This window comes from Erpetoichthys calabaricus, chromosome 16 (genome assembly GCF_900747795.2).
Source record: "Erpetoichthys calabaricus chromosome 16, fErpCal1.3, whole genome shotgun sequence".
Taxonomy (NCBI): Eukaryota; Metazoa; Chordata; class Cladistia; order Polypteriformes; family Polypteridae; genus Erpetoichthys; species Erpetoichthys calabaricus.
This window is the reverse complement of record NC_041409.2, coordinates 82,470,291-82,494,684: the sequence shown is the minus strand read 5'-3', so window position 1 is coordinate 82,494,684 and position 24,394 is coordinate 82,470,291. Positions and strand designations below refer to the sequence as shown.

The 24,394-nt window shown below is 39.0% G+C and overlaps 1 protein-coding gene across 1 annotated transcript in view; it reads left to right on the top strand.

Annotated features, from left to right (window-relative positions):
• The window catches only part of si:dkey-177p2.6 (uncharacterized protein LOC568712 homolog), a 53,052-nt gene that overhangs the window by 545 nt on the left and 28,113 nt on the right, over nucleotides 1-24,394 (top strand). The gene's annotated exons all lie outside the window — the stretch shown is intronic.

Below are 24,394 nucleotides of genomic sequence, written 5' to 3'. Positions count from 1 at the left end.
GAAGTTTGTCATCACTCGTTTTTTTGCCCCGCGCTACTGCTTGACTTGTCACACAGCTGGCGGAGTCGTTATATAACGGCAGCAATCTACGATGTTTCGGGGAATATAACGTGTTTTCTGCTTTTCCACCACTTCATATATTTGTTCGTAACCAAGCAAATGATGCTTGGTGAGTCTGGAGCTGGGGCAGGTCCTTGCTGAGTCACTAATGAGCGATATTGCGACGCCCTGGGAAGAGAGCGGAAGCAGATTTCAATATTTCAATCCATGAAATTACAGCTTTGCGCTTCTCCACTCCAGAAAAGTCTAAAGGTCATTTTAACAGCCGTGATTGTGACCTTTTTGTGAGATGATTGGAGTCCCTCGTTCTCTGTTGCACAAAAAAATTGACAGATGTGTCTTATGTGTTTTTTTTTTTGTATCCGTATGCTGCTGCTGGAGTATGTGAATTTCCCCTAGGGATTAATAAAGTATCCTATCTATCTGAATGCGTATTTCTTTGGTTAGCCATACGTCGCTCCTTTTCACTTTTTGGTCCTTCGGTATAATATAGTAGTGACCTTCAGAGTAAAGAACAACTAAGTAGGGGAAAAAAAGTGTTTTATTAATTTGCTACTTAACACTAATACTTTGAAAATAAATTGATGAGTTAGCGGACTGCGTTAGAGGCAACAAAGCACTAAATGTGCAAGAACCCATCTCAAAGCAGGCGATGACAATGTAAGAAAAAGCATGCGAATTGGGGAGAAAAGAAACTTTGCTCTGAAACCAAAAGCGACATCGCGATTAGGATGAGGTTAAGAACTTTTTTTCAGTAAAGCTAAAAAATGTTTGTTTATGGATTGTAGCTAAAATTTTCGATAAGTCGCTAAATACTCACGTACAGAACATTTTCTTTTGCATTAGTAAGAAAATATCTGCTGCAGAAGTGTTGTATAATCGCAATCGCTACTTTTGTCATATAATTCAAGTGTAGTAAATACTGAATTTGGTCATAGGTAGATAAAGGAAGGTGCTTGGTTGACATTTATTGTGGATGCAGGAACAGATTCAGCAATGAGTTTTCTGGAAAAAAATGTGGGCCCTAACACCCTTTTGTCTCCTTAAAAGAATTATTTACTCTTGGTAATTTTAGCAGCTCTGCACATATTAGAACTGTTTACACATAGGCAGGTTAGTCAACTTGCTCAGGATCAAACTAATGAGTTGAAAGTGGCAATTGACATGATAACCTTGAGGCTTAAAGTTCATTGCTCTAAATCATTATACCACATTGGCTACTGAAGCATTTAAAGAGTAGGTTTAGCATGATGAGTGTATGTGAATGAAGCATGGCATAAGAAAGGGAAGGCAAGTGGGAGGTTTAATGAAAATAACCGAGGAGGAGTTTCTTTCTACAGTCCATGCACATCTTAGGTGAGGACAGCACATAGAGCTACATGATGCCCTATTTTTAATTATTATTTTTTGTAATGTTCATGTCATAAACAACTACTGCTGTCATTGTATATTTGATACTTATACACTCATATGTATTGTTTGTCTTTGTATATCCTTCTAATGCACAGCCTTGGAGTTTAGCAACTAAGCATTTCGCTGCATATTGTACTGTTTGTATAACTATGTGACCAATAAAATGTGATTGTACTGTAGTAGTGGTAATAAGTCGTGTGGTTAAGTTGGTGCAGGGCCATCTTTACAGCATCATAGGTCCCCCGGGCAAAGTAGTGTGCTGGGGCCCCTGTTTTGATAGTAAAACAGAAATATTCATAGGCATCAGAAACATTGTGAGCCCCTATGCTCCTGGGGCCCCAGCCAGTGCCCATATGTTTAGATGGCCCCAGGTGTGGGCATGTGGTGTAAAGGGGTTACATCTCCGACAAGAGGAGGTGATTAGGTCAAAAAGATATGAATGTATTGTATGGACCAAACTAACTTTAATTATACACTCCAATTTTTTTTATATACATTTTTGGAAGTGGTCACTTTACCACATTTAAGTTATAAACTCATCAGTTTGATGATGTCTCAGAAACAAATTTCATACTTGAGACTCTTAATGCAAGTCAACATGAAATTGTTTCAAAATCCTTTAACCGTGCACAAGACAATTCAGTTATTAATTGCACAAGACAATTCAGTTATTAATTGATGCACTTTTATGTGAGTGATCCACTTTCTGTATAGTGCCACTGTTTACATTGAGTAGAACTGCGAAAATACTGACCAAGTCCAAATAATATAGAGGGTTTTTTTTTTTAATATTTTTATTTTATTAATTTTCATTGTAATCATTCCATACAAACAGATCAATTTATAACCCAACAAATTTGAAAACAAATCAAACCCCACCCCTGAGAAGGAGAGCTTAGCTAAAGGAAAATTTCTTTAAGCTTTTTAATAAGGCAACATTAGACAAAAGAAGGGGAGAAGTAAATATCTATATAAATAAGAGATGGAGAAGGGAGTTAAATGCAATAATAGTTATTTCTCTTATTCTAAAATAATATTGATTAAATCCTGCCAAGTTTTGAAAAAATTTTGTACAGATCCTCTAACTGAAAATTTGATTTTTTCCAATTTCAAATAATATAAAACATCGGTTTCCCACTGACTTATAAGAGGAGAATTAGGATTCTTCCAATTTAACAAAATAAGTCTGCGTGCCAAGAGTGTAGTGAATGCAATCACCGTTTGTTTGTCCTTCTCCAATTCAAGTCCATCTGGAAGGACACCAAACACAGCTGTTAGTGGGTTAGGAGGGATTGTGATACTAAGGCTGTCTGAGAGGCACTTAAAAATTTTTGTCCAAAATGATGTTAGTTTGGTGCAGGCCCAGAACATGTGACCCAGTGAGGCAGGAGCTTGGTTGCAGCGCTCGCAGGTTGGATCCTGGCCTGGAAACATTTTGGACAGTTTTAAGCGAGACAGATGAGCTCGATATATAATTTTTAGTTGAATAATTCTATGCTTTGCGCATATAGAACTCGAGTGAATTCTCTGCTTTGCTACCTTCCACTCCTTTTCTGATATATTGATTAAGAGATCTTCTTCCCAATGTCCTCTTGGATCTTTGAAAGGTAGGGACTCTAATAAGATTTTATATATTACGGAAATAGTGTTTGTTTCCTCGGAATTGAGCAGTATTTTTTCCAGCATTGTGGAGGGTGCAAGGTGGGGGAAATCGGGCAATTTCTGTTTAACAAAATTTCTAATTTGAAGATAGTAAAAGAAATGTGTAGCTGGGAGGTTAAATTTTGAACGTAATTGTTCAAAAGATGTAAATATGTTGTCTATATAAAGATCTCTGAGCATTTTAATCCCAAAACTTTTCCAGGTATTAAAAACTGGATATACTTGCGAAGGTTGAAAGAGGTGGTTCCCTTGCAAAGGTGCCACTGATAAAAGATTTTCCATCTTAAAATGCTTCCTAATTTGGTTCCATATTCTGAGTGAGTAAAGCACAATTGGGTTATTAGTATATTTGCGATAACTTTCATTTATTGGAGAGCAGAGCAGGGAATATAAAGAAGTACTACAGGATTTTACTTCTATTGCAGACCAAGCCTGTGTATGTGCATTTATTTGTGTCCAGGTTTTTATGGCTTGTATGTTTGCTGCCCAGTAATAAAACTGAAAATTAGGTAAAGCCATGCCACCTTCTGCCTGAGGTCTTTGTAGGGTCGCTCTTCGGATACGTGGGTGTTTTGAGTTCCAAATGAATGAGGTTATTATTGAATCTAACTGTTTAAAAAACGATTTATTGATATATATTGAAATGTTTTGAAATAAAAAGAGAAGTTTAGGAAGGATATTCATCTTAACAATGTTAATTCTTCCGGCTAGAGTGAGATGAAGGGTTGACCATCTATGCAAGTCTTGCTTAATTTTTTCCATACAGACGCCAAAATTTTGTTGATAAAGAGCTTTATGTTTACTTGTGATATTTACCCCTAGGTATTTAAACTGATCTGCTATGGTAAAAGGTAGGGTGTCTAATTTAATATTATATGCTTGTGAGTTCACTGGAAAGAGTATACTTTTATTCAGATTAATTCTAAGACCAGATATCTTGAAATTCTGTTAGTGCTGTTAAAACAGCAGGGACAGTGTTTTCTGGGTCCGATATATATAAGACCATATCATCTGCATATAGAGAAATTTTCTGTTCCAGTCCTTCTCTGCCAATCCCCTTTATCTGATAAGAATTTCGGCAGTGAACCGCCAGTGGTTCAATAGCGATTGCAAACAACAGTGGCGACAAGGGACATCCTTGTCTGGTACCACGTTCTAGTTTAAAGTAGTCTGAGCAAATGTTATTAATACAAACTGAAGCTTCTGGACTGGTATACAGTAGTTTGATCCAAGCACAAATATTCGGGCCAAACCCAAATTTCTCCAATGCAGTGAAAAGGTAATTCCATTCGATCATGTCAAATGCCTTTTCTGCGTCTAATGATAGTAATATCTCTGGGGTGTTTGATTTTGCTGGTGAATATATAACATTAAACAAGCGTCGGAGATTTGAAGATAGATGTCGGCCTTTAATAAATCCAGTTTGATCTTGTGATATTACCGAGGGCAGCACTTTCTCCATCCTTCTAGCTAGGATTTTTGAGAGTATCTTAACATCATTATTCAGGAGTGAAATTGGTCTATATGATGCACATTGTAACAAGTCCTTATTTTGTTTAGGAAAGACGGTGATTAATGCTTGTCGAAATGTTTGAGGTAGTATTTGGTGGTCTTTAGCTTCTGTAAATGTTACCAATAAGAGTGGAGCTAGCTGAGTGGAGAATTTCTTATAAAACTCTACGGGGTAACCATCAGGGCCTGATGATTTCCCGCTTTGTAGTGACTTTATAGCGTCTAGTAATTCTGTTAGCGTTAGAGGTTTATCCAGTTCCTCAGCACTTAAAGCATCTATTTGTGGTATTTGTGAATTATCCAGAAATGCATTAGATTGCGTGTTGTCTTCTTTGGGCTCAGTGGAATATAAAGACTTACAGTAATCTCTAAATGTGTGCATTATTTTATTATGGTCGATGATTTCTTCTCCATTCTTGTTGGTGATTACTGGTATTGCATTGTGAACTTCTTGTTTATGAATTTGTTGAGCTAAAAGCTTATTAGCTTTTTCTCCGTGTTCATAGTAATGCTGTCTAGACTTATAAATAAGTTGTTCAGTTTCTTTAGTTGTTAAGATGTTAAGTTCTGTATGCAGGGCCTGCCTTTTCCTGTGAAGAACTTCACTTGGACGCCTGGCTTGTTCTTCATCTATTCTAGTAATTTCGTTTCGTAGCTCTGACACTTTCTTGGTTTCTAATTTATTTCTATGGGAAAGATATGAAATAATCTGGCCTCTTAAGAAGGCCTTTAAAGTTTCCCAGAGTGTTCCTGCAGAAACCTCTGTGGACGTGTTTGTCTCTAGGAAGAAGCTGATTTGTTTGGATATAAATTCTGTGCAGTTCTCGTCTGCCAATAAAAGAGGGTTAAGACGCCATCTGCGAGGTGAGTGTGAGGGGCTTAATGATTTTAGCTCCAAGACTAGAGGGGCATGGTCAGAGATAACAATTGTGTCATATTTGCATGATTTAATTGTAGGCAGGAAATTATTATCTATAAAAAAATAATCAATTCTTGAGTAGCTATAATGCACTGGTGAGTAGAACGAATATGTTCTTGAGTTTGGGTTAAGAAACCTCCAGGGGTCTGATAAGTTGTGATCATTTAAAAACTGTGTAATTATCTTTGCAGTATTAGATGTCGTCCCCCCTGTCACAGGAGTCCTATCTAAGAGTGGATTTAAAACACAATTAAAGTCCCCAGCCATTATAATTTTATGAGTGCTCACATTGGGAATGGATGCAAATAGATTTTGCATGAATTCCTTATCATCAACATTGGGTGCATAAACAATTATCAAAATCATTTTACTGTTATATAAGTTGCCCATGACCATCACATATCTCCCTTCAGGGTCCGACACTACCTCTGATGCTACAAATGGAACTGTTCTATGTATGAGAATTCCCACCCCTCTAGTTTTCTTTATAAAGCTAGAATGGAACATTTGGCCAGTCCAGTCTTTTTGTAATCTGAACTGATCCTTGGTTAGTAAGTGGGTTTCCTGTAGAAATACTATTTTAGCGTTTAAGCCTGTTAGGTGAGAGCATACTTTCTTTCTCTTTAATTCGTGATTCAGGCCTTTAACATTCCAGCTCACAAAGTTAACTGTCCCATCATGGAGACATTGATTCTGAGTTTTTAATGTCATTTATAGTTTTAATTGGTAATATGGCAGTTTTAATCTTAGTTTCAAGATTCCCCATGAGTTATTGCATTTTAGCCTATTGTTGCATTGATATTTATAATTATAAGAATTACAAGAATAGATTAGATATAACCTGCTCTCCTTCTCTCCCCCCTTTATCCCCCCCACCCCCCATTTTGCCTCCCCACATGAAGCTAGATCCCACTTCGCGATGTTCCAGTCCTCTGACATACGAAGAGACAGAGCACGTCCAAAACAGAACAAACCCCACCCTGCAGCGGCGTAACAGAATTAAAACAGAGATATCTTTTGCAGTTAAATTCTTAATACTATCTGCCGAAAATGTTCTCATTAACAATATTTAAGCTTGAAATAATCTTCAGCGCTTTTAAGTTAAGATATTAAGATTTAAAAAAAAAAAACAAAAAAAAAACCCTGGGAATGATTTTAAAAACTAGTCTAGGATAAACCTGGTAATTCCTACTGTAATAGTATAATGGTAATTATATAAATAGTAGAACAAGCAATAAACCAAGGGTATGAAGTTAAACAGTCTACTTTAAGGTATAGTAAAATAAAAAAAAAATAAAAAATAAAAATAAAAAAAAATAAAACGAATCCTACTTTAATCACTTCCACATTTTCACACTCACGTCTATAACTCTATAACTCTGATTAAAACATAAACGTATAACATATAAAGTCCAGATAAAAAAAAAAAAAAGAAAATAAGGGATGTATAATTATAATACCAGTCTCATTAAACATGGATCCAGCGATCAGATCATAGGTCCTTCCCGTGCCTTGATAGAATACGGCTCTTTAATTAACTTTCAAAAAAGTGTCGGAAACAGCTTCTTTAATTCTTTTTCAGCTTCTTCTTTGCTGAAGAAAATATGTCAATCTTGAACTTCCACTTTCAGTTTGGCAGGATACAAGAGGCTGTATTTGATATCGGCTTCCCGTAGCATCCTTTTAATGTCGATGTAGGATCTGAGTTTTGCAGCTGTTGATGGTGAGAAGTCGGGGAAAAATACGAATAAGATTATTTTCGAATATAATCTCTTGCTTGTGTCTGAGAAGTGCCATCACATCAAGCTTACATCTTAGTCGCTCGAAGCGGACAATAAAAGACCTAGGTTTAAAGGCGCTTGGTATCTTTGTGCGATAAGCCGTGGCTATCTCATTGTCGAGTTTAAAGTCATCTCCAATTATTTTAGACAGTAATTCTACTGCAAATTTCACTGGGCTTGAGCTTTCTCGTTTCTCAGGTATACCCTCAATTCTTATATTATTTCTTCTGCACCCATCCTCCAGGGCTGCAAGTCTGTCTCCAAGTTTTTTGCATTCCGAGTTCGCAGCTGTGGCTTTTTCATCGGCGTTAGATGCCAGTTGTTCCGCTGTTTCCACTCGAGCCGTGAGTCCCTGCTTAACGTCTTCCAGCTGATCTGAAACGTCATTAATATGATCATCAAGCCTTTTCAGTTTGGAATTAGTTTCTTCAATGTGTTCCACTAATTTCTCCAACATAGCTTTAAAGTTCACGTCAAAACGTTTAAATAAACGCGTTTCCTTATCTTTGTTATCCTTCTTGAGCTCAATTGCCACCTTCTTAAGATCATTTGTGTTATCTTTCTTAAGCTCCTTCATGGCCGTAACCATAGCAGTTGACTGTGTAGCGATCATCTCTTTCAGTTCGGACAGTTCGCTTCGGCTTTCGTGCTCCGCAAGTGAAAATGCAGCTCCTGTTACAGGCTCGTGATGAGTAGATGAGAGCACGTCCTGCAGAGCCCTTTCTAGTCTCGAATGATCCTCAGAAATTGGCGATCCCTCGCGACCTGTATCACTTGCGCCTTCGCTCCCATTTTCACTCTCGACTGGAGACGATACAATGGAGCGGGGTCCCAGGAATTCTGCGCACTCTTCTGCCTGTTCCAGGTCAGTCTCCGTGAGGCCATACCTTACACTTGCACTCAGGCCGGAAGTCTGTCCGGACTTTGATGCAGCTTTAAGTTTCTTTTCTGGTTCTTTCTGACTTTTCTTCTTGTTACTCATGCTTGTATATTGTAGTGGAAGTTCCTTGGTCGGGTTAAATACAAGATACCTCTAAATAATATGAAATACGTGGGAAAATAAAGCCGCTGATAGCGGAGCTCTGCTTCAGGCGTCCATCTCCTATAAACGGACGAAACCAACCAATATATAGGGTTTTGTCTTATTTTGACTTTCTGTTGTATAGAATATCAATGTGATGCTTGGATAGTTTTGATTCTACCGTAAAGTTCTTTTGGTACCATTTTTATTAATTTAATTTTTTTTTGCAAATATTAAAGCCCTATGAACATTGATTTTTTTTTTTTTTAAATATTGCTTGAGAATTAAATCTGGTTGTGCTGTAGGTCATTTTTGACTAATTTTGTACTGGAGTGTTATTTGTAGGTGAACCAAATGTTTCTTGATTGTAGAGAAGCAATACATATGAAGAAAGGTTGCTAGCAGCTGTTTGATGGTCAATGTATTATTTCTGTAATGGTGGCCCTTCAGTAGAAGCAATGCAGGATTAATTTAACCTCATACCCTCCCTATTTGTAAGGAAGATGTCCTGTCACTAGTAGTCATTTTGAGTTTATAGTGTGGACCAAGGAGTAGAGGTGTTCTGTGTCATTTAAGTCTAAAGAGGTTCTGCTCAAGCTTTATAACACACTGGTGAGGCTTTATCTGGAGTTCTGTGTGAAGTTTTGGTCTCCAAGCTATAAAAAGGACATGACAGTGCTGAAAATACCCAGAGAAGAGTGACCAGGCTGATTCCAGGGCTACAGGGGATGAGTTATGAGGAAAGATTAAAAGAGCTGAGCCTTTTCTGCTTAAGCAAAAGGAGATTAAGAGGTGACATGATTGAAGTGTTTGAAATTATGAAAGGAATTATTACAGTGGGTGAATACTGTTATTAAACATGGAGACTTAGTTAGAAGCTTTTTAAGGGTAAATTTCATACAAACATTAGGAAGTTCTTCTTCACACAGTGAACCAGAGACACTTGGAATAAGTGACCAAGTAGTGTGGTAGAGAGTAGGACTTTGGTGTCCTTCAAAACTCGACTTGATGTTATTTTGGAAAAATTAAGGGAATAAGACTGGTGAGCTTTGTTAGGCTGAATGGCCTGTAAATGTCCAGATTGTTCTAATGTTTTGTATAATTGTTTAAACTTGGGAACATTGTGGTGTGAATTGTGAACAAACATATGCAGTGTTTAGGCTACTTTTACTTCACATTACAATATTTTGCTTAACTGTTAAAGTTTGATGCTGTTATCCAATTTTAAGCACTGCGTGACAGGTTTTTATTTTCCTCCATTCCTGGGCAGCAGTTATAGATTGATTGATTGATTTAATGATTGGTTGATTATTCAAATCTGAGATTTTACCTTTGGGTTTTTGTTGTGGTTTTTAATTTTCCTAATTTAGTAGATGCCTGAATTCAATGCAATAGCAAAAGCAGCCCATAATACATTAATATATACATTTTAATTATTGCAGAGTTAACAAATAATAGGGAGCAAAATTCAAAATGAAATGCAAGAAGTGTAACACTACAGGTAATCCTTATTACAGACAGAAAAACTAGAGCTCAAAACAGTGCTGAAGTTACTTGTCAGTTAGTCAATACCACTGCAGATATCCAAAAGGAAAACAAAGGAGAGGTAAATTCTAAGCAGTTCTGCGATGAGCTGTAAGGATGTGTGCGTTCAAGAGGCAGCTTAACATCATTGCTCTGGTAGAAAATAAGATGGTCTGCTTATTCTACAGCTTGGCAATAAGATTAGAAAGCATTGTCCAGATTTAGCACATCTGATGAGAGGAGGAATAGTGAACAGAGAGCCCAAAGTAAAAATACAGCTTATTTTCTAAAATAGATGAGTTGTATGTATTAGATGTTAGCAGAAGCAACTACAGAATGTTGTTTAAACATCAAGCTTTATACTTCATCGTTAAATGTGCATCACTTTGCTCATACTATGTTGACCTTTGTGCTTCGACTTTTGTCCATTCATGTTAGATTAAGCAGTTGGATTTTCAATTATTCTCTGCCAAGACATTACATTTTCTTTTAAGGCTGCCACTAGCTGAACTGCAGTGTGTCCACTCTCACAATGTTGTTTTATTGTCCCCAGAATGCATGACTTGAAGGCTCAGTTTGAATCTGCCATGTACTAGTTTTAATTGGATTGTGTTCTTAAATCAGCAAGCACATTGGATGTAGAAATTTAACTTTGTCTAAACAGATCTGCCATAAATGATTAAATTGTTGAATCCTTACTAATGTTCATAGCAATAAAGAGCTGTTTGCAGTAAAGGAACAAACTTAACTAAATTATACAGTACCTGTTCTTCTGGTTTTCTAAACAAAAGAAATCGCACAAGGGTATTCTTGCTCACCTAAAGAGAAATGGTTAAACATAAATTGAGTCACAGTCTAAAAATATAAGATATATGATGACTACAAAAAGTCCTAACTCAGTTTTTTAACAAATAATCTTTTTAATGAAGAATAACTAAAAATAATTTTTGATCTTGTCAGGTTCAAGGTAAACTCTTGGAGTAAAGCTATCAATAGCTGTAGTGAGCATTGAATCTGAATCAGAATATCTTTAGTTATTGTAACATATACAACAAAATTAGGTGCAGTCCCTGCGGTGTCAAAATATAAATAAAATATAATTAAGAAAGGATAAACAGAAATAAGGTAGAACACAAACATTGAACATAAGACCTTAATTGCACATGAACACTGTTGCACAAGATGTCATCTATTGCACTCCTGCATTGGAGGTGATTAGGTTGCAATTCAGTGCCCTAATAGCAACAGGGTAGAAACTGTTATTCAGTTTATTAGTCTTTTTTTTTTTGGATGCTCCTATATCTTTTGCCTGATGGCAGCAGTTGGAACATGTCATGAGTGGGGTGTGAGGAGTCTTTTAAGATGTTTTCTGCTTTCCTGAGGCAGCGAGAGCTGTGCAGTTTATCCATAGAGGGTAAAGAGCAGCCGATGATCTGCTGGGCAGTCTTTACGATCCTCTGAAGTGTTTTCCTCTGCGCTGTTGTGCAGCTGGAAAACCACACACAGAGGCAGTAGCACAGGATACTCTCAATAGAGCAGCGATAGAAGGACACCAGCAGTTTTTGGGGGATGTTATTTTACCTGAGGACTCTCGGGGAAATAAAGTCTCTGCTGAGCCTTCTTCGCCAGCTCAGCTGTGTTCACACCCCAGGACAGGTGTTCCATGATGTGGACTCCCAGGAAGCGGAAGTCTGACACCCTCTCCACACAGTCCCTTCCGATGTAGAGTGGTTTGATGTGGACATCAGGAAAAAGAACACAACGAGCTGTCGGCCGCTCCACTTCATCCCTGTAGGTGGAGTCATCCTCCCCAGAGATGAGCCCCACTACAGTGGTGTCATCTGCAAATTTGACGTTGGTGTTGCTGTGGTGGGTGGGGGGCGCAGTCATGTGCATACAGCGTGAAGAGCAGGGGGCTCAACCCTGAGGAGAACTTGTACTGATGCTGATGACCGTACGAGATGTGAGGGCCCACCCTAACCCTTTGTGTGCGGTCTTGTCAGGAAGTCTCAAAAGCAACAGTTACACTCTCTGGCTTGCTTGATCTCTGTGGTTGTGGGGTTCATGCCTTGTGAGTTATTTGATGCTACCACACTAGAGTGTCTGCGGTCATTTCAATTTTTATAACAGAATGTACTTTTGTCAGTCTGTAGTCAGTGCATGTCCATTACTGTATTAGTTACTGAGTATGTCTTGCAGAACTGAAACAAATGTGCAACCTGCCATTACCTGTATCCTCTGTTATATATTTTGCTCCTTTGCTGGTCGTGTTGGTTATACACTGGGTTGATTTAAGTCCTAAGTGTGGACAATGGAAATCGTAGGGAAAATATTAATGAATTAGAGTGGATCATCAACAATGATCATCTTCTTACTGCTGGTGGATTTCACTAAACAATCCAATCAGTACTTGAGCTGAGCTTTGAAAGCATAGGGCATGTTCTTGATCCAAGATCATCGCAGAAATGTTTGCCATTAGCCAGTGTAAGAATTTGGACACCAACTGAGTGGTGGTGGGTGTTTTTGGGGATGCTACTTAGAATTTCGTTGTTGTTTGTTATCGGAATAAACCTGTACAGCAGTTAAGACTAAGGGTGCACTAATACACACATTCTTGGTTGATACCAATAATTGCTTTTTCCTGTATTGTGTACAGATTCCAGTATCAATGTCAATATTTCTTGTTACATTTTCTGTTTTGTTTGGGGGGGGGGGGGGGTATTTCTGTGTGAAGTGATGGCTTAAATATTTGACACTTGTCAATTACTTAGTCTAGCTTCTGGAACAAATCAAAGTGAAACACTCAAACTCTTATTAAATTAGTTTTTAAATGGCAGCATGGCTATTAAAGCTAGAGTAATAAGATTTGCTTTCAGTGTTTGTGGAATATTTTAACTTTCTTAAATAACTTCACTGACAAAATAACAGGAGGCTGTTTTTTGTTTCTGTTGTTTGTTCGGCTTCCCTGTTTTTTTGTTTTAGATTTAAATCCAAAATGTGCCTAGATGGGAGATGCAGGGTTTCCCTTTATAAGCTTAACTGTTTTGATTGTTCTTTTGATATTCGTGTGCTTGGCCAAACATCTGGATGCTATATTGACTGATTGACTCTGACTCTGTGGTTCTACTTTTCTAAATGAATTAGTTAGTTTATTTCTGAGCATATTTTAAATTTGATAATACTTTTCTCATTTCCAGAACTGATGCCCTTTTTTATGCAGGGAAAATGTTTTTATTGTTTATGGTGAGAACACAGATGCGCAACAAAACCGATACACTTTTAAACACCAAGAAGCCAAACGACAATAACCCTGCTTTCTCATAGATCCAGAATGGCTTTGAATCTCTACTTTTTTTGTCCCTTTGTAATTTTTTCTCTCTCTCTCTGACACATGCACAAGACTCGATTCTAGTTTAATTGCCAAAGTTAGTGTGTGCTTTGCAGATGATTGGTGTCCCCAACAGTTTGTTCTTGCTTTGTGCCTGATGGCCTTGTGGTTAGGCCCCAATCACCTGTGAAGATCCATTAAATGGATGGATTGTAGTGTGCATTGGTTGTAATTGGTTTGCAAGTGAAATCTTCCACCTAGGAGTGTTTTTTTATTTTTTTTATTTTTATTTTATGATTGTGTATGAGTATATTATTTTTGCAGCTGTGGCAACTCTTGTGCTGTCTACATTTACAGTATATAATAAGTTGCAATACAGTTTGTATTTTTTCTTCAATATTCCCAAATGATCACAGTGGCTTTGACTAAGTTGTGAACCTGATGTGTCAATGAAAATCTTTTTGATAATCAAAAGAATGCATTTTTATTTAATAATCAACATTAATAAACAATAGAAATACAGTTTCCTGAAGTAAAGACTCTTGGCATGACTTACAAATAATGATTGTTGTAAGTAATGACATTTGTTTTTCTGTAGAATACCTTTTGGAAGAATTGAAAAGTATTTTATACAGGCTTTAAATGATTAAAAAAGGTATCTTTTATAATTGCTTTTAATTACCACTCTTTATTTTCTTTGGAACAACATTTGTCATGTGTCCCTGCTGTGACTGGTGTCAAGTTTTCAGCTTTTTTTGAGGTGAAAAATACACAGACTTGACAGTGGCACACTTGTTGTAAAGGTGTGAGGTGAATATGACCTTCATGTTTATGGTTTTACCAGTAAATAACTTGTACTTTAAAGTGCCAGAGCACCACTGATGAATAAAATGTAATGGACATCAGAGTTCTGATTGTATTTATTTATTTTTTTTAGTTCACGTGGATTTTAAATGTTTGGAACAAGAAAGTGTCTGTTTTCCTGTTTCATCTGTTTGAGTGAAATGTATATAAAAATTCTATGGTGCTAATGCTGACAGCAAATAAAATAAATACAGCTTAAAGTTGAAAAAAGTGAATAACTGCAGGAATGTTAATCCTGATAAATGTAAACCTTCGTAGTCATGTTGTTGCTGTGTATCTCCTTTACCACGTCAGCTTGTGGAATCACATGGAACCATAGTTTGTTTATTTTAATTAAATAAAAGGCTTTCTAATCTGTGTTTGAGTTAGTCCTGCAGTAGATGGAGAGGTAGAAGATGATATAGCTCCTCGGCAAACACTGGGCATATTAGTTTGCATTACTAACTTCCAACATTCCAGGTTCAAATACCATGCAGGGCCATTGTCAATGTGTAGTTTTGGTTGTCCTGCTTGTTTATGAATGTCCCCACCAGACCCCTGTTACTGTTGGTAATAGTTACTATAAATTGGTCTCCTATGTTTGTGTCCCCTGTGATGGACTGGAACCCTCCATAAGGTTCTCTCCCACCTTTGGTCCAGTGCTGCCAGAATGGGGTTGCAGCTCCCGTGACCAGTAATTGTGTTAATTGGTTTTGTATGTGCTTGGGAACCTCATCGGAAAGTTAAACATTTCATGCTTTGGTGTTTCATATCTTGTAATCCTATGTACTTCTATTTAGTTTTTATTACTTTAACAATTATATACTGTATCTAATTAATGAGTTATTTAATATTGTTAGTTATGTTGACCTGCTCTTGTTGAATTTAGATTGTTTTGTAAAAGTGAATCTTCATGAATCGACTGCTTACCCACTACAGCCACACTTGTATTTTTATTATTGCTGTCAAGCGATCAAAACGTATAATCGTGATTAATCGCATGACTTTGTGTAATTAATTGTGATTGATCTCAAAAAAATTTTTTTTTTATGTTGAAATTTTACCACAAAGATTTTTAAGCGCAATCAGACCATATTAAGAAGAATGGACACAATATAATGGCATATAAATGTATTTCCAGTATTCAGGTAACTGGAACAAGAGGAAATAAAGACAAAACTTCAACTGTGAGGAGGCTTTATTCACTCATACTCTAGGGCTGTGCAATGCTGAAGATAGAAAACAAACAATTGGGCGTATATTGTAAAACAGATGACATATTTAAGACGTACTCTCATACCACAGTCTCCATGTATTTCTCAATAATGCTTAATAAATCTCACTCAAAAGCCATACAAAAACACCAGAAACAGGATTTTATAAACAGAATACAATTCAAAATTGTTAATGTAGTTAGCCAAGTTAATTTCTCAGCAGAAACAGCATCTTGGCCTTTTGGATTATTATTATTACACTATTTCTATTTTATTAAACCAAGCCAGTTGCTTAAACATACAAATTTGGTCACATTTCCAGAGGACAAGGCAGCTCACTTTTTCTGTACAATATGCCCAGAGAGTGAAAACCACCTCTCGCAAGGCACTGATGTTGCAGGTGTTGCCAAGTACTTGCGAGCAAGGCAAGCTAGCTCTTTGTATTCCAGATCATGTGTGGACCATCACTTTAGGGGGCAATCCTCCATGCTGATGACAGGCTCTGCTTTATAGTGCTGCAGACATTTTTGAATACAGTTCTCCTCCACACTCCCACTAATGTGCCTTGAGCATGGGAAAGGCGCTATATAAATAAAATGTATTATTATTATTAATGATCGATGGAGACGCACATTTTTCAATGACCGTGTGTGAGATTCTTCTTCTTTTGGCTGCTCCCGTTAGGGGTTGCCACAGCAGATCATCTTCTTCTATATCTTTCTGTCCTCTGCATCTTGCTGTGTTACAACCATCACCTGCATGTCCTTTCTCCCCATATCCATAAACCTTCGCTTAGGCCTTCCTCTTTTCCACTTCCCTGGCAGCTCTATCCTTAGCATCCTTCTCCCAATATACCCAGCATCTCTCCTCTGTACATGTCCAAACCAACGCAATCTCGCCTCTCTGACTTTGTCTCCCAACCGTCCAACTTGAGCTGACCCTCTAATGTACTCCTTTCTAATCCTGTCCATCCTTGTCACACCCAGTGCAAATCTTAGCATCTTTAACTCTGCTACCTCCAGCTCTGTCTCCTGCTTTCTGGTCAGTGCCACCGTCTCCAACCCATATAACATAGCTGGTCTCACTACCGTCCTGTAGACCTTCCCTTTCACTCTTGCTGATACCCGTCTACCACAAATTACTCCTGACACTCTTCTCCACCCATTCCACCCTGCATGCACTCTCCTTTTCACCTCTTCCACAATCACCATTACTCTGTACTGTTGATACCAAGTATTAAAAGTCATCCACCTTCACCAACTCTACTGCCTGCATCCTCACCATTCCTCTGACCTCCCTCTCATTTACACACATGTATTCTGTCTTGTTCCTACTGACCTTCATTCCTCTCCTCTCTAGAGCATATCTCCACCTCTCCAGGGTCTCTTCAACCTGCTCCCTACTATCGCTACAAATCACAATGTCATCAGCAAACATCATAGTCCACGGGGACTCCTGTCTAATTTCGTCTGTCAACCAGTCCATCACCATTGCAAATAAGAAAGGGGTCAGAGCTGATCCCTGATGTAATCCCACATCCAACTTGAATGCATTTGTCACTTCTACCACAGACCTCACCACTGTCACACTTCCCTCATACATATCCTGTACAACTCTTGCGTACTTCTCTGCCATTCCCAATTTCCTCCTACAATACCACAGCTCCTTTCGAGGCACCCTGTCATATGCTTTCTCCAGCTCCACAAAGACACAATGCAACTCCTTCTGGCCTTCTCTAAACTTCTCCATCAACATCCTTAGAGCAAACATTGCATCTGTGGTGCTCTTTCTTGGCATGAAACCATACTGCTGCTCACTAATCATCACCTCACTTCTTAAACTAGCTTCCACTACTCTTCATGCTGTGGCTCATCAATTTTATTCCCCTGTAGTTAACTGCAGTCCTGCACATCCCCTTTATTCTTAAATATCAGCACCAGTACACTTCTTCTACACTCCTCAGGCATCCTCTCACTTTCCAAGATTCCATTAAACAATCTGGTTAAAAACTCCACTGCTTTGTCTCCTAAACACCTCCATGCTTCCATAGGTATGTCATCTGAACCAACGGCCTTTCCATTTTTCATCCTCCTTCATAGCTGTCCTTGCATCCTCCTTGCTAATCCGTTGTACTTCCTGATTCACTATCTCCACATCATCCAACCTCTTCTCTCTCTCTCGTTCTCTTCATTTATCAGCCTCTCAAAGTACTCTACTAGAAAGAAAAAAAAAAACGTGTATTACCTGCAGGGCTCGAGCAATGCCTCCAGCTTCTGAAATTTTTCCAGCTCAGCATTTGTTGGCATGACCACGTTAGTTTTATGTAGGGCTAGTGCATCTCTTAGTGGTTGCTCGTTTCTTCGCACATGCTTCATCATCTCCAGAGTGGAGTTCCATCTCGTCTGTACATCTTGTACGAGTGTCTCAGTCTTCACGCCATGCGCGACTTGCTGTTTCTCAAGTTCTGCAGTATTTGATGGATTGTACCTGAAGTGCCTCACCACCTTTCGGCATTTGGAAAGTGCGCCTTCAAATGCACTATTCTACAGAGACACTGTGACAGAACCTTGAATGCTGTGCGCGATGCATGGCAAGTGTTCGAAAGGCAGCTGTCTTGCTGCTGAAATTTAATTTCTGTACTGAGAGTGCTTACTTTTATTCTCCAACATTCCACTGCTTTGCTACATCCATAAAATGTTCGCTGCATGTTTTGGCATGATGTCTCCGATGTTTTCATGACTGTCAAAGCACGTGAGTGCAGTTTCCACTGTTCGACATAACAGGTTGTAACCCCGCGGTAGCTATGATTTCTAAGTGATGTCCAGTAGTCGCCAGTAAGGGCGACCATCTCCATGATCTCCAACTCCTTAGCTAGTTTTGCCCTCTCTGAATCATACAGCTCGTCTATCCTAGTTACGACTGTGGCTCTTGGGGGGTGGGGGGGGGGAATTCCTAAGTTGGGTCGTTGGACGCGATCTGAATTATGTTGCGCAGACCTTCGTCCTCCACTATGTAAATCGGCCTGCATGCTGTGGCTATCCATTTAGCAATTGCTACCGTTAATTTGCTGGAGGTTGACGCATCCATTGATTCCTGCCAAACACTGTAGAGCGTGGTCTGTCGCATATTACCTGGGCTAATGCTATTAGTGTAAAATGGAAGTTTGGCTTGCATGTGATATTGGACCGGTAGGCTGCTTGTACTCCGGTGATGACTAAACTCGGCTTGACAGTAACTACACACAACCTTAGTTTTATTGAGTGAGCCATCGGGCAAAATTTTGAAACTGAACTTCCCATTTAATGGACATTTTCCATTGTTCCACAATTAGGAATATGGAGTGACTAAGGCTAGAGTGGCATGCATTCAGTTTGCAGGCTCAGCTTGAACTACGGGAATTTCGTAGGGTCAAAAAGAACCTGCATTAACGGCACAAATTTTTTTTTAACGGCGTTAAAGTTAGAATGCGTTAACGTGTTATTAACGTGTTAACTTTGACAGCCCTAATTTTTATCTAATTATTTTTGTCCTTTTGCTGTTATTTAATATATAATTTGGTAGAACTACCCAACATTGAGACAGTAGAAATGAGATGAAACCAGTTTTTAGGTGAAGCTTTTCTTTGACAGTAGAGGTATGGAAGTGGTTACAAATGATATGAAAATACATTTTTTAATTTATTATATGCCAGATCTTCTATGTTACGTTCTCTCCCACCCATACCTCTCTGTCTGTCTAAGTCCTCCTCCTTTTAGGTGGTGTGCCAACTTGATTGTCACTTATGGCTTTCTTGTGCAGAGCCTAGGCTATGATAGGCTACTCAACAGATGTTTGTTGATGAACACCATCTTTCACAGCTCGTACTTGTTGATTGGCACCACACTTTAAGGCTTTGCTCTAGACATGCGTCATGATATTACCTGGTGAATATGCTCTCCTCGGCCAACAATAAAAAGACCATGGAGTACAAGGACTGCTTTTCCAGGCTGAGAAAAGGTTGCTATGTGCTTGGCATATAGTTTTGATGCCCTTTAGGATCTCTTGGTAAAGTTGTGTAAGGTGCCGCCCTCTTAGAAATGACCAGCATCAATGTGCATGGAGGTCTTCACCCTTTGGCTGTCTTGTGAGTGCCAGGGATTTCACCAGAAGTATATGAAGTTTATTGCTAAGATAGAATTGAGTGATCTGTCTGTTTCTGTGTGTTGCCACCATGACCCTTGTTAGGATGGAATCCTGAGCAGTTGAAATTTTATTTAATAAAACCAATGCTGAATTTGATTATTTAAAATTTAGTAATTACTTAATTTAAACTAAGCTCTTTGTTGTTTGTTATAATTAGATTGCCTTCTTTTATGGACTTGACACATTTGCTACAATTGAAATTTGCATGCAGATGGCGGGTATCTAGAAGTCCTTGTATTCTGGATTATCTCAATGTAAAGACTGCAAGCCACTCTTTAATATAACAAAGTAAAATGCAGACCAGGTTTGTTCATTTTATTCTAGTTAAGTATGCTTAACTTTGGTGTTTCCAGAAAGGCCAGTTGCAATGTAGTGTGCCATCTTGAAAATTCAGTAAAACCTAAATAAAGCTTTGTTTTGTTTTTTCTTTTTTTATTTCCTCCACTACATGTCCCAAAAAAGTAGGCTGTAGAGACTTAGAAGCACGACTAATGTCTTACTACTCAGCAGTGAGTCATGATCTTGAGGTGGTTTTTAAGCTAATAGCAGGGCTGTCGCAAACACAGTTGTCCATTCATGGTAAAATATTCCTTATAAGGCTCCCTGCTGGCTGTCTATTAGATTAGTCATATTTCGGCCCACTTACAGAAGTCGTCACTTCCTAACATGGACTGTCTCCTCCCCCTCCTCCTCAAAAAACAAACAAACTCTACTATATGAGCATTGTCTTTGATTCCTAATCCTACAATTTTTTTTGTCCATCTTTTTTTTAGTGACATAGTAGTTCACATAACAGTGCAAATATGGTGATTGAAAATGTGAGCTGCATCATTTTTATAAAAAACAAATGCTGGGATCTTTCTGTCATGTTCTTGGTTTACCTTAATGTAAGGGAGTTTAGCAGAACCTTTATTTAGATAGCATGATGGTGGGCCAGATCAATTGCATCCTATGGAAGTGTGTTTCATTTGAGTGATGCTGCCACACTGCCTCTTTTGCCCTTTTCATTCTTTCAAATGCAGGCTCTTTTTTTTTTTTTTTTTGGAAGTATTGTATAGGACGGGCAATATGGGCTTAAATTGATGCTGCAGTTATTTTGACCTAAAATGTGATATTCAGAATTTCTCGATTTTATGTTCTGAGAACACCTTTATAGATTGAAGACCAGCACCCTATATATTTTACATGTACAGTGCATCCGGAAAGTATTCACAACGCATCACTTTTTCCACATTTTGTTATGTTACAGCCTTATTCCAAAATGGATCAAATTCATTTTTTTCCTCAGAATTCTACACACAACACCCCATAATGACAACGTGAAAAAAGTTTACTTAAGGTTTTTGCAAATTTATTAAAAATAAAAAAACTGAGAAATCACATGTACATAAGTATTCACAGCCTTTGCTCAATACTTTGTCGATGCACCTTTGGCAGCAATTACAGCCTCAAGTCTTTTTGAATATGATGCCACAAGCTTGGCACACCTATCCTTGGCCAGTTTCGCCCATTCCTCTTTGCAGCACCTCTCAAGGTCCATCAGGTTGGATGGGAAGAGTCAGTGCACAGCCATTTTAAGATCTCTCCAGAGATTTTCAATCGGATTCAAGTCTGGGCTCTGGCTGGGCCACTGAAGGACATTCAAAGAGTTGTCCTGAAGCCACTCCTTTGATATCTTGGCTGTGTGCTTTGGGTTGTTGTCCTGCTGAAAGATGAACTGTCGTCCCAGTCTGAGGTCAAGAGCGCTCTGGAGCAGGTTTTCATCCAGGATGTCTCTGTACATTGCTGCAGTCATCTTTCCCTTTATCCTGACTAGTCTCCCAGTTCCTGCCGCTGAAAAACATCCCCACAGCATGATGCTGCCACCACCATGCTTCACTGTAGGGATGGTGCCTTGTTTCCTCCAAACGTGACGCCTGGCATTCACACCATAGAGTTCAATCTTTGTCTCATCAGACCAGAGAATTTTCTTTCTCATGGTCTGAGAGTCCTTCAGGTGCCATTTGGCAAACTCCAGGCAGGCTGCCATGTGCCTTTTACTAAGGAGTGGCTTCCGTCTGGCCACTGTACCATACAGGCCTGATTGGTGGATTGCTGCAGTGATGGTTGTCCTTCTGGAAGGTTCTCCCCTCTCCACAGAGGACCTCTGGAGCTCTGACAGAGTGACCATTGGGTTCTTGGTCACCTCCCTGATGAAGGCCCTTCTCCCCCGATCACTCAGTTTAGATGGCCGGCCAGCTCTTGGAAGAGTCCTGGTGGTTTCGAACTTCTTCCACTTACGGATGATGGAGGCCACTGTGCTCATTGGGACCTTCAAAGCAGCAGAAATTTGTCTGTAACCTTCCTCAGATTTGTGCCTTGAGACAATCCTGTCCCGGAGGTCTACAGACAATTCCTTTGACTTCATCCTTGGGTTGTGCTCTGACATGAACTGTCAACTGTGGGACCTTTTTATATAGACAGGTGTGTGCCTTTCCAAATCATGTCCAGTCAACTGAATTTACCACAGGTGGACTCCAATTAAGCTGCAGAAACATCTCAAGGATGATCAGGGGAAACAGGATGCACCTGAGCTCAATTTTGAGCTTCATGACAAAGGCTGCGAATACTTATGTACATGTGATTTCTCAGTTTTTTTTATTTTTAATAAATTTGTAAAAACCTCAAGTAAACTTTTTTCACGTTGTCATTATGGGGTGTTGTGTGTAGAATTCTGAGGGGGAAAAAATGAATTTAATCCATTTTGGAATAAGGCTGTAACATAACAAAATGTGGAAAAAGTGATGCGCTGTAAATACTTTCCGGATGCAATGTATATACACGCTTCTGTAAAAATTCCAAAATCTGGTGTATTTTTCTCATAACAGTATGAAATATTAGCAAAGGAAGACTTTTTTTTTAAAAGCGCAATTTCATAAATAGCTTTGTATTAAAGCAAAAGCACAAATAACTATTTTTGTTTTAAACCTCATCTACTTATACGGAGTTTCCATTAAATGTATTGTTTCTGGGTCTATGTGTTAGTAAACATTGCTCTTTGACTGTTTTTCATAAATAAAGACGAAGCTCTTGATTCATTACTGTGCTAATCAAATGTGCATATATCATGCATGTACTGTTTGAGTAATATCATTTGGTAATGGTTTCAAATTCTGTTCTTTCTCCCGTCTATAACAGTCTATGAAGCGTCCAGGTATCTATTTTATAGCTTTTGCCAGCATAGTAAGTATTGTTATTGCTGCTGGGCAACTTCTATTTTGTATCCAGTGCTCCTAACCGCTTCAGGTCAGGTCAGGTCAGGTTGGGGAGCATACACTGGTACAGTGCGTTGCCGCACCCACTACACAACGAAACAGCTCAGGATCCTGGTTGGCAACCCCTCAGGCAGACACATGGTCCAATCCCACTCTCCAAAAATGACCATCTATCTGCTGCAGACAGGTGTTACGTGGGCATCTCCTTGGCCTGGTCCAGCCACTCGGATCTTTAACAACAAGGATCCTGCAAGCCAGATCAACCCCGAGGATTCGGGATACATGGCTGTTGTGCCATAACTGACGCTTCCTCACAATGCAGGTAACGTTTCATTCGTGACTTCATGAGCATAGTCAAACCAGTGGTACCCAAGGATTCTCCAAAGAGACACAATACTGAAGGAGTCCAGTCTTCATCTCGGGTCACTGAATAGCATCCATGTCTTGCAACCATATAGCAAGACATAAAGCACCAGGAAACTAAAAAATTGGACCTTTGTCCTTTTGCATAGATATTAGGAGCGCCACACACCCCTTTCTAGTGACCTCATGATACCCCATGTTCTCCCAATCTGTCTACTGACTTCATAGGAAGAGTCATCAGAGACATGAGGTAAGTAAACCTCTCGATGAGGTCGACACTCGCTCCGCAGACAGACACACTGCTGATGGCTGATGTCCTTTTATCCAGGACACTCGCAAGACCAGACACTCAGACTCCTCACTCAGTCTTTTGAGAGCCCTGATCAGAGCTTCCATTGACTCCATGAAGATCACAGCATCATCTGCAAAGTCAAGATCAGTGAATCTTTCTTCATCAACAGATGCCCAACACCCAGTCCCTACAACCATTCACTGTGGTGTCTGTGTCTCTCTTTCTCTCTCTCTCTCTTTTATATTTTTATATATATAATATAATATTATTATTGTGGGATATGGCTGGCCAATACCCCCAGGCCGCTAGGTGGAGCCCTCCCTGTAGCGTGGAAGTGCCCCGAATGCCAGCAGGGAATTATGGACAGTGGACTTTTAATTCACAGCCCTGCTGGATACCATGGGGGCCGCCAGGCAACGCTGCATGGAGGAGTAAGGACTGTTTTCCCTACACCCCGGAAGTACGTCCCAGTCACATAGGCAGAAGAAATGACGTGCTTCTGGGATGAAGAAGATTTTTATCTGACCCGAAAATGATAGGAAATCACATGGACTGAGTGTTTGAAAACACTTCTGGGTCAGGGAATATAAAAGGACTATGGGAAATTCCAGACGATGAGCTGAGCTGGGTGGAAGGGTGGCAATGTGTTTGGGAGTGTAAGAATCTGTTAAAGGGGTGCTTTTAAATCCTTTGTAGGGTGGGAATATTTAAAATTTTGAAGAGTGGTGCCGCAGAACTTAGTTTTTGTGATTTAAAAAAAAAAAAAAAAAAATAGAAAGCAGACATCAAATCTCCTACATTTCTGGTTTTTATCCAGGTGCTATGTATGCTTTGTACAGCATAAATTCTTACATTTTGGGTAGGGTGTTGTCTTTATTTTTGGGTTACGCAGAGTTGTGATTCATAATTGTAATCGATGGGAAAAGGTTGCGTACCAAGTGTCTTGTGATTGGTTGCCTTGGATAGTTTAAACAAATGCCATTGCACCTCTATGACCTGTGTTGGCAATTCTGCAAGGTGGTACCC